General features: G+C 47.1%; 1 protein-coding gene across 5 annotated transcripts in view; it reads right to left on the bottom strand.

Annotated features, from left to right (window-relative positions):
* Proser2 (proline and serine rich 2) overlaps positions 1 to 9599 on the bottom strand; it is a 33178-nt gene extending 23579 nt beyond the window's left edge. For 2 of the 5 annotated variants that reach the window (XM_038332349.2, XM_038332345.2), the window contains exon 1: positions 9389 to 9599. The gene's annotated coding sequence lies outside the window, so the exon portion shown is untranslated. Of the gene's footprint in view, positions 1 to 7785; positions 8344 to 9332 lie in introns of those variants that run through there. The other 3 variants (XM_038332346.2, XM_038332344.2, XM_038332347.2) reach the window with 2 other exon arrangements.
* Positions 9600 to 10683: the final 1084 nt, after the last annotated feature.

Raw genomic sequence — 10683 nt, forward strand, 5'->3', positions numbered from 1 at the left:
TAGGTTTCCCCCCTGACCTTCAAGAACATTAAAAGTGCAAGTGTCCCACAGTAGGACCCGTTTAGAATGGCCACAGCTGATTACCATGAGTGGGCTTTTCATATGGTTAAAGTGGGTGAAATAAAGACCAGCAAACACAAAGCAGCCCTTGTGGGCCTTTGGACCAGTGGCTCTTGACAACATTTGTTCCTATGAACAGGCACCCGAGTGGCTTCTGTGTGACAGGCATTTTGCTGTTTTCCTGCTTTCAGAGTCCCTGTCTGGCGCTGTGTGTGTGTGTGTGTGTGTGTGTACAGATAATGCTAACCAGAGTGAGTCTGAAGGATGCTTATCATTTTCGCAAATGAGTTCTTCATAGAAAACTGAGTTCCAACACCCTCTGTCATTATTGAAAAGAAACTGAAGAATTAAAAAAAAATTCTCAGACTATTTTCTTTTTCACTGAAAATCATTTATAAATCACTTCCATAAGATCAGTTTTACTTCAGTCATCACGGCACACTTCTCAGTTCACTTAAGTGTGTCTGACTTTGCACACTGAGCCAGGGTTGGTGTCTTCCGGTCCCTCCACATACCCAAACTGCCCAACAGAAACCCAGAACAGACCTAACCGAGAGGTACAAATGGCTGCTGGTCCCGGGACTCATTCTCTTCTAAGAATTCCTACTTTCAGAAACTTTCTAGAATGCAAACCAAAAACTCAGTGCCACAGTCCCCAGCAACCTGCCAAGCAGACAGCCCTTGGAAGGCTCCAGACTGCTCTCGGGAGCAGAGACCCCACCAAGCCGGCAGCCTTTTATTTTTCTGATGTACACGGCCAAGGAACCCACCTGTAGGCACACAGGCTCAGAGCAGTCCTCTAGATCTGGCCTGTCCCTACCTCTTCTACCTAAAGTTCCACAACATGAACCCTTTTTTTTTTTTTTTTTTTTTCCCAGATTCCTATACATGCCAACTCCCGCAGTTTCCTGTAGCTCTTTTCCCAGCCTTCTAAACCTAGCTCAAAACTGCAAACCTATACCACCATGCCCAGCTACAAAACATATTTTAAAACTCGAAAACCATCTTATTTTCTTTGGGGTAGGGGTGGGCTGAAATCCTAAATTAGATTTGTTTTCTGGCAGAGTTTTATATACAGCTCGGGAAGGGCCAAAACTCTCCACCTTACTCCTCAGGTTGTTTTGTTTTTAGCAATTCGAGGGTTCAAACCCAGGGCCCCAGAGCCCTGTTCACGGAAGGCAAGGGCTCTACCACCACTGACCTTCATCTCCAGGTCAGAAAACAGACTTTTGGGGTTTGGCATTTGTAATCTCAAAATTCAGAGACTGAGCAAGAAAAATACGAGTTCAAGGCCAGGATGTACCACTAAAGACGCGTTGTTTGTTTACAATGCTGTCAACTGGACCCTAGGGTAGGGCAGACACACAGACAAAAACAGACACTTCCCGCAACGCTGGGGCCTGAACTCCAACCCTCACATCCACGTTAGGCAAGCACTCCGCTGAAGAGCTACAGCCGCAGCGTTTTAAAAATTGTTTTATGTTGAGACAGGGTCTAAGTTGCCAGGCTGGCTTGCATCCCAGGCAGGCCTTGAACTTGTGATCCTCCTGCCTTAGCCTCCTAAATAGCTGGGATTAGAGCCCTGTGCCACCAGGCCTAGCAATATTCTCTGAACTTCTGACACAGTTTATGTGAAAATCAATTTTTCTAATAGGCACTCATGGGATACAATGAAAAGGCTGAGAGTTAATTTGCTCTTTGAAAGGACAGGGTCACTTTCATCTAGTTTTTGGTTTTTTTTTTTTTTTCTTTTTAGAAAAACTCTTTCTTAGCAATGTAGAAAAACAGTAACGATTTCAAACTGTCTCTATTATTAGCACTTTCTACTACTACTAGGAGGTAGTAACCGAGTGATGATGACGACATCACGTGACAGTAACCGACGGGCCCAGACTGAGGAAAACAGGCTGGCAGGCAGCCTGAGTCTGCAGGGTGAGTGACAGACAGTCCATGGGCTGTCTCTTGTCACTGTTTACCATCTCTGAGCAGGAGAAGAAAATCAGATGTCCCTATAATGAAAGTCTCACCTGAAGACAGCAGGAGCAAGCTCACTCTAGGAAATGAAATGCAACGGAGTCTGCCCAGGCAGATGTTGCAAAGTTTTACTCAACTCATATTCTAAAAACTGACATTTTTAGCATTTTAGAGCCAGGCAGTGGTGGCGCACGCCTTTAATCCCAGCACGCGGGAGGCAGAGGCAGGTAGATCTCTGGGAGTTCAAGGCCAGCCTGGTCTAAAGAGTGAGTTCCAGGACAGGCTCCAAAGCTACACAGAGAAACCTTGTCTTGAAAAACCAACCAAACAAACAAACAAAAAAACCCGGATGCCTACTTTATAGCTGTTTTAATCCCAGCACTCAGAGACAGCGGGAAGCAGATTTCCATGGCCAGCCTTGCCTACATATTGAGTTCGAGGACAGCCAGAGCTATATCAAAGGAACCTGTCTCAAAACCTCCCAAGACAACCGAAAACCACAAAATGCCTACTTTCTTTCTAGATACTGGAGGCAAGGCTTTTAAAAACAGAAGGAAATCCTAGGTTAAGCTGTTTTTTGAGAAACCACGGTGTGTGCTTCCTTCACCAGATACTATACTACTGAGCACCCACTACGTGCTCCCGGGGGAGATAAATGCAGTCCCTCTAACTCAGAGGCAGTAATTGTACCTCCGGGTTCTACAAAGCCTTTTGTTCCTGAGAAGCTTAAACTTCTCACCAGAAGCTTTCTCAGGTGGAGTTTGTTTACTGGGTATTCATAACACCTGGTCAGACTGGAAGTGGTGATCTGCTTTACATGTCTTATCTCAAACGAGCAGATCTGAATCAAAACCAGAGTAAAGCTCAGACAAGACCTCTTGCTGGGCCCAGCTCTTTTTTTTTTTAATTGCTGGGAGTGGAACCCAGGGCTCTGCACGCTTGACCACTATACCCTCAGCCCTAGCATAGAATTTTTAATTGGATCTTCTCAAAACTTCTTCGCTAGCTTTTGTGTGTGTAGGGGGGGTGGAGTGGGGAGCACTCTACCTACACAGGCTCCTCCTCCCTAGACTATGCTTGTGTCAGGGAACTCAGCAACAAATTCTTCCAGCAGCACCCACTTTATACGCTGGCCTGTGAGGAGAGTTCACAGCCCTGCTTTGAGCAAGACGCGCTTAGCTCTTTGTTGAGAAAGACCATCAGTGTTTGTGGAATACTCTGTCTGACTCCAATCAACAGTCACACTGTTGCTATTTCCACCCTTCAAGCGCTGCCTATCAGTCTCTCTAGGAAAACCAGATCACCTTCAAGTAGTTCAAGAGCCGAGTTTGATAATTACTCAAATAACGAAAAGGGTCAGTAGGCTGGTGCTCAGTCAGGCTTGTAACCCGATCAACCCTCTTGGAAAATGAACACACAACTCATATCCCATAGAGGAGACTAGCTAGGCAATGCAGATTTAAATATACACTGCAGGCTTTTTGCTGTTTTATTTTTCTGCAGAACAAGGGATTGAGCATGCCAGGTAAGTTCTCTGCCACGGAGCTACAGTCTGAGACCTTGTCCAGTGTCTACCACCACACCTCATGCTGTATGTGGTTTATTTGTTGATGTCAACAGTTTTCCCACAGAAAGTATCTCTAAAACCAGAATAGAAGTCAACGGTGAGGAAAGATGGGCATACTGACCTCATGAACAGTTTAAAGACTTCTGATTTGCACCCCAAATACTGAGGGCCTCAAGGGAGTTTCTCATCCATTTCCTCGTGTATTTGGGGGACAACTTACCCTGTCAAGGAGTTAGCAAGTTCAGGGCTGCTGTGGCTTACTTAGCAGGTTCCTGGAGCTGCTTTCTAGCTGTCTACCTTCTGCACAGTGCTTTTAAAAATGTTTGCACCAAGAATTCCATGGGACATTCTTCAGGTGCCTTCTCCCGCAGGTGGCATTCCATCTTTACGTCTTCATAGTCTAACCGCCCTTCCTCATTCCTGAGCATTCTATGTGAAGGTCCCCTCCGCAGCAAGTCCACACCTACTATGACAACCACACTCCCGAACCTCGAGGCTGGTGCCCAAGGCAAAGGCTGGACTCTGTGCTAGGCAACCAAAGCACAGCCCTTCCGTGTTAGCCTCATTTCCGCTCTTCCCTCCACCCCCAAAGGCTAGTTGGGTATCTTTGTTATTAGTCCATACTGATAGCAGTATGTACCTTATTTTCCTTAATCTCAAGTTTCTGGAACAATTTCCAATGTGTTGAATATGAGAGAGTGGATTTTCTTTTTCTTTTTCTTTTGAGACAGAGTCTCTCATGGGCCAGGTTGGTCTTGACCTCACTAGGTAGCCGAGGATGACCTTGAACTTCACGGGTGCTTTCTGCCAAGCACTCTGACAACTGCTATCCATCCAGCCCCATAGGAAAGGAAACTAAGTATCCACTAAAACCCTTTCAGTTCTCTGAAGCTTTTCTGAAAATGCCAACGCACCATTTTAGGAGGCAGCAATGGGCCACGCTTAGAGCCTAAAAGTAACTCCCACTCCAACTTGTAACCAATATGTACAAAGTCAACTATTTTAAATATCTGCAGAGAACTGAGTTTGTAAAGGGCAGAATCTTGCGTCTCAAGGTCCACAGAAGCCCTGAGAAGTCAGCGTTCTATCCCAAACTATAGAACAGAAAATCAAGAAACAGGAAAGCTCCGAGTGTGAACCCTAGGGGCGCGGCTATCTGGTGACGAAGCCTGAGTCAAGTCCATGAATCCCAGAGGAATGTGGCTCTCCTTAACCTTCTTTAACCTGAAGGTTTTAGAAATAAATTTGTAATGTGTACGTATCTGTTTGTCTGGCTGTGGACTACTTCAGGGCCCAGCACATGATCGGTGGTGCCAGAGCAGGCTACAAAATCTGCTGAAGAAACAAACGAACACCCTTGAGTTCTGGATAACAAAAGCAGGCAGAGAAGCTTCAATATTTCACAGACAACTGGCCCCTGAGAGAGAGAAACAGTCTCAAAGAGAAAGGAGAAAAACCAAACAACCCACAACAGTACAGAGTTGAATTGAAAGAGAACCCAATCCAGAGAATGCACTTGCCCATACGATTTTGGAGATGAAAAAAAAAAGCTAAAACAAAACGGAACGACAGTTTGCATAGGCAATGAGTGTCTCCCACAAGGGCTCCCAGCTGCTGGGGCTGTTTGGGGAGTATCTGTGAACATTCGGAGGTGTGGCCTCGCTGAAGGAAGTAGGTCACCAGGGGTAGGTTCCTACGGAGTGTGTGTCCTGGGCCCCCTCCGGTTCCTTCTTTCTCTCTCTGCTTCCTGGCTACTCCACCTGGCTCTCCCGCCATGATGTGCTGCTCAACCGCACTGGCACCAAATTAACCTTTCCACCTCTGAGCTGTCCTTGTATCTTGGTCACAGCAACGCAAGAGTTACGAATGAGAGAATGAAGTCCTCAGCAGACATTTCTCTAAGGATGCAGGGAAAGATGGCTGAACAGGTAAGAGCGCTCGCAATGCAAGTCCCATGACCCGAGTTCGCTCCCTGGAACTCACGCTAAAAGGAAAGAACTGGTTCCCAAAGTTGCCCTCTGACCTCCATGTGTACACAGTGGCATGAATGCACCTCCCACAGACAAATAAATAGATAAAATAAATAATAAAAAAGATAAAAGAAATTTAAAAAGCAGCCTTCTCCTTTATCCGGAGAGGACACCGTCCAAGAACCCCAACAAATGCACGGTACAGAGCAGCACACTGAACCCTCCAGAAAATGTTTTTCCTGTGTATACATATATTCAGCGATGGAGCTCATAAATAAATTAGGAACAGGAAGAGATCACTAACGATAGAGCAATTAAGACAATATGCTGAAACGAAAGTCACATCAACATGCCCCTCTCACTTCCAAACTGTCTGTCCTCCGCACTGCATGTGGGAATATCAGGCTCTGGACGGCCCGGGGCGCGTATGTGGTGCAGGAGGAAGCCAGAAGACAGTCCAGTTAGAAAAGGACGGGCCAAGCATGAAGACCTGAGTTCAGACACCCAGCACCCATGGAAAAGCTGGGCGCGTGGGCCACATCTATAACCACAGCTAGGGGTTTGGGGAGGCAGACACGGGTGGCCACCTGGAGCGCACTGGCAAACCACCCTAGCTCCAGGCTAGTGGGAGACCCTGTCTCAAGCAGTAAGGAGGGGGGAGAGTAATGTGGAGAATGATTGAGGAAGAAGATGGCACTGACCCCTGCCCTTCCCCCCACACCGCACCTCTCACATGTATATACCCTATCACACGTGCACACGCGCACACGCACACGCACGCACACACACACACACACACACCCTGCAGATCAATGTGGGAATGGCCAACAAGCACAGGAAACAGTTCTCAACACTGTTAGTCATTAGGAAACTGCAGATCAAAACCACAATGAGCTACTACATCATACCATTGGGATGACCTTAACAAGCAACATGTGGCCTACACATACAATGGAACACTGTGCATTCATAGAAAAGGGATAAAAGACCAATACAATGCCGATGAATCCTGAACCACAAAGGCCAAATATTTTAAGATTCCATTTGTATGAGAATAGGCAAATTCAGAAGTAGAAAGCAGATTAGTAGCTGCCAGGGGCTAGGGCCATGGAGGAAGGGAGGCTGACTGTTCAATGGGGAAGGGTGATGGAAAAATTCTAGAACCAGACAGGCGTAATGGTTACACGCCACTATTAATACACTTAGTGTCATGCCTTAATAGACTTTAAGATGCTAAATTGCACATAATTATGTATTTTATATTTTACTACAATAAAAAATGATAATTGGACAGGTGAAATGGCTCAGTGGGCCAAGGTGCTTGCTACCAAGGTTGACAACCTGAGTCCTATACCAGAGACTCACATGGTGGAAAAAGAGAATCTATCCCTGTAAGTTGCCCTTTGACCTCTACATGCACACTGTGGTACATGCACATGCATGTGCACACGTGTACACACACACACACACAAATAAATGTAATGAACACTTTAAAATGAGAACCGTTTCAGAATTTGGGAGGCAGAGGGAGCTCAAGGGCATTCCTTGTCAGGTAGCAAGTTCAAGACCAGCCCAAGCTAAATGAGATCCTGATGGGGGCAGGGGGGAGGAGAGGGGAGTCAAGTTTTCCCAGTGCTAAGGTCTCTAGTAGGACGGAATGCATTCATAAAAAGCTAGCAGACTCTGGTCCAGGAAGGCAAGCTGCTATGTTGCACGGACCATCAGCACAATTCCAGCTTTCATTAAAGCCTCTCGAAGGTCAAGACTGGAAACTCTGAGGAGGCAATGGCGTTACTGGCGGATGAAACTTCACTGTGGTTCTTCACAGACAGACTGTTATCAGGCATGTCACCATATGAAGAGAAGGAAGTCCCAGCAGGATCAGAGTCATTCAGAAAGGAGACAGAGACAGCCCATCCCCGTGGGGAACCCATGAGGAAGCCTCGGCCTCACTTCCAGAAAGTACAATGGAAACTAAAACAAAATGCCGTCCTTGACCATCAAAAGTGTTCAAGTGTCCCCAGATGCTCCTGGGATTCCCCTGGCACCTACTAAACGGCCTCAATGCCATCGGCGTTCATCCCACAACAAGGCAGACCCGATGCCTTTGAACTTTCTGTTCCAGAGGATTCCCTGTGCTTGCCTCTGCTCCGCCCAGGCCTTCCACTGCCCTCCCTTCAGGTTTCAAGGCCCTGTTCTGCCTCTAAGAGTTACCTGAGCTGATCTTCAGATCAACACAAGGTGCCAACTGTAGGCTCCTGAGGTGTCTGAGAACTTTGGAACCAAGGCCAGGTGTCTTGTCAGCCACCGACGAAGGCAGGATTACCAGATCTCGGTTTAATCAGTTTGGACCATATGGCTCTTATCTAGAAATTCTTGCATGTGCAATGGCGAGGCAGGGCTCAGCACACTGGAGCTGGCCAAACAGACTACAAACACAATAATGATCTAACAAAGAGTCTAATCAGGTCTGCATTAAAGCAGACCAGTCCCTCTGCAGTAAAAAAACTACCAGGTCAAACAGACACAGTATTTTCAGAAGCACAAATCCTCTTTATAACTGCCACCCATTCTAGTTTCAAATGTCAGTTTTCTATGAGTGGAGAAAATGTTCTTAAAATTATCAGCATCCAAAATTTTCCAAGAGTTCATTGGAGGCACTGTTAGAAGAAACGTATCCAGTCACTGAAAAAAGGCTGTTACTCGTCTGGGCAAGAAAATACACAAGATTCCATACATACACTGTCAAGCCTGGCAAGAGAGATCTTAGCTGACTTCTACCCTTCCCACCCAACCCCAAGTAAATAGGGCATTTGTTTGTATTTCCACATTGGCTACACCAACGAAAATACCTCCTCCACCTAGAAAAACACTCTGGAACATTCAGGCATGGAATATGAGGGCAAAGTTTCAGCACACATTGGAGCACCTCACAGAAAATGATTTTTCATAAAAGTCTGTCCTGTGAGCACTTTCCCCAAGTTCACACTTAATACCTGGTTTGGTGTTTGCAGATGGCACAGGGACAAAGCTTTTTGCTGTTCTTTATTACAACTGGAACCTGAAAGAATCTCCCCATAGCAAGACTTGAAAGTTTTACTCTATTTAAGGGGAAACACACACACACACACCTTCATTTTCTGCTTTGCACCGAACACACAACACACAACACACACACACACACACACACACCTTCATTTTCTGTTTAGCACCTAATAGGTTCAGGCAAAGAGTTAAAAGTTGCGTTTAAGTGGCAAGGGGAGGGGGTCAGCTGCTTAAATTTACAATCTGTGAAACAATGCAGGGAAACTTTCCGTCTTGGAAAAACGCTGCAGTTGGACGGGCTTTTGTTAAGCCTTGTCCCATTAGCCACATACTCTTCTAATCCAGAAGCCCAGTTCACCGTGCAGATCTACACATACATCCCCGCGCGATTTAGTTATCCGCTGGAAACTGGCGGGGGCACGGAAACCTAAGGAAAGATTCGCAGAGGACCCCTGTTTAACAGGTGATTCTAGCTGCCTCCCGGGTTTCAGCCTCTCAGGAGACACGGTCCTCACGCGCAGTCGGGCGCCGATCCCCTCGCCAAGCTCCGGAGAAAGGGAGAAAGGCAGTGGGGACCAAAGCCTGGGAGTCGGGGACCCAACGCAGACAACACGCCACGAACCACTGAGCGCTCGCCTTCGGGTAAACCCAGATGTGGGAAGCCACGCGCCGCGACCCCTTAAGTCCCGGGATGAAGGCCACTGAGTGGCACTGACCTAGGAGACGACGGACGCCCCAGCTAAGAGCAAAGGATTTCCCCAACTTCAGAGACCTGGACTCGGCGCCCACGGTGATCCGGACAGCTGCTGCCGCGCCCGCGCCCGGCGCCGGGTCTGTCCCAATTCAGTAGGGCCGAACTCACGGAGCCAGGTCCCCTCCCAGGACCGCAGGTGTCGACGCCAGCTCCGATCCGCAGTGCTCACGCCGTCCACCCGTCAGCAAGCTGCGCGCGCTCGCAGACAGTCCGGGACAGCTTGCTGCGCGCTCCCCAGGGCTCCTGGCACCTCCCCGCCGCGCGCTCCCGGTCGTGCGCGCTCCGCCACCGGGCTGCGCGCTCCGCACCTCTGCCGCGCGTTTCCGACTTCGGGACTCTGGTCCACCGGAGGTACGCTGCGCGCCCCCGCGATTTTTAAAGGGCCAGAGACTGAAGTCCCAAGCTTGAGCCTTTGGCCACCTTTCGAAGTCTTGTTCTACTTGTGAAAATGAATTGAGGGTTCGCAATGGGACATCGTTATGCGGATGCGCTTTTGAAGTCCTGAACGAGAGGGAACTTCTCCAGCAACACTAATGAAATGAGAGTTTCATTAGTGTTTGTTTTTGAAGTAGTGTTTCACCTTGCAGGATGACTTTAAATTTGTGATTCTCCTGCCTCAGCTTCTTGACTTCTGGAATTACGGGCATTTAACAGCAACATGATCTTGAAAAGATTATTTTCATTTATTAATAACAATGACTGCCATTTATGGAATATTTATACTCTCAGACACGTAACGTACATTATTTCATTCAATTCATTTGGGCAATGCTTGCTTTATTTTTCCCTATTTATTGGGGGGGGTGTAAATTTTTGTTTTTTTATTTTTTGACAAAGGATCTCACTATGTAGCCTTGGCTGGCCTGGAGCACACAGTAGACTAGGCTGGCCTCCAATTCAGAGAACTTTATCTGCCTGGCTGGGATTAAAGGTATGTACCACCACGCCCAGCATTATTTCATTTGTAATGAACTTGTAAGGAATTGCATAGGTTTGTGAGGTGCTAATGTTCCCATACACATGCGCACTGAACAGAGTAGTTAGCAGAACAAGCTTAGCTAGAGCGCCTTAAATATTTATCTTTTTTTTTATTCACGAAAAATGTCAAAGCCGGTAGTTGTGGTGCATGCCTTTAATCCCAGCACTCGGGAGGCAGAGACAGGAAGATCTCTGTGAGTTTGAGGCCAGCCTGGTCTACAGAGTGAGTTCCAGGACAGGTTCCACAGCTACTGAGAAACCCAGTCTCGAAAAAGAAAGAAAGAAGAAAAAGAGAAAAAAGAAAGAAAATGTCAAAATCCTGTTGTAATTTTAAA

This window comes from Arvicola amphibius, chromosome 6, assembly GCF_903992535.2.
Source record: "Arvicola amphibius chromosome 6, mArvAmp1.2, whole genome shotgun sequence".
Lineage (NCBI taxonomy): Eukaryota > Metazoa > Chordata > Mammalia > Rodentia > Cricetidae > Arvicola > Arvicola amphibius.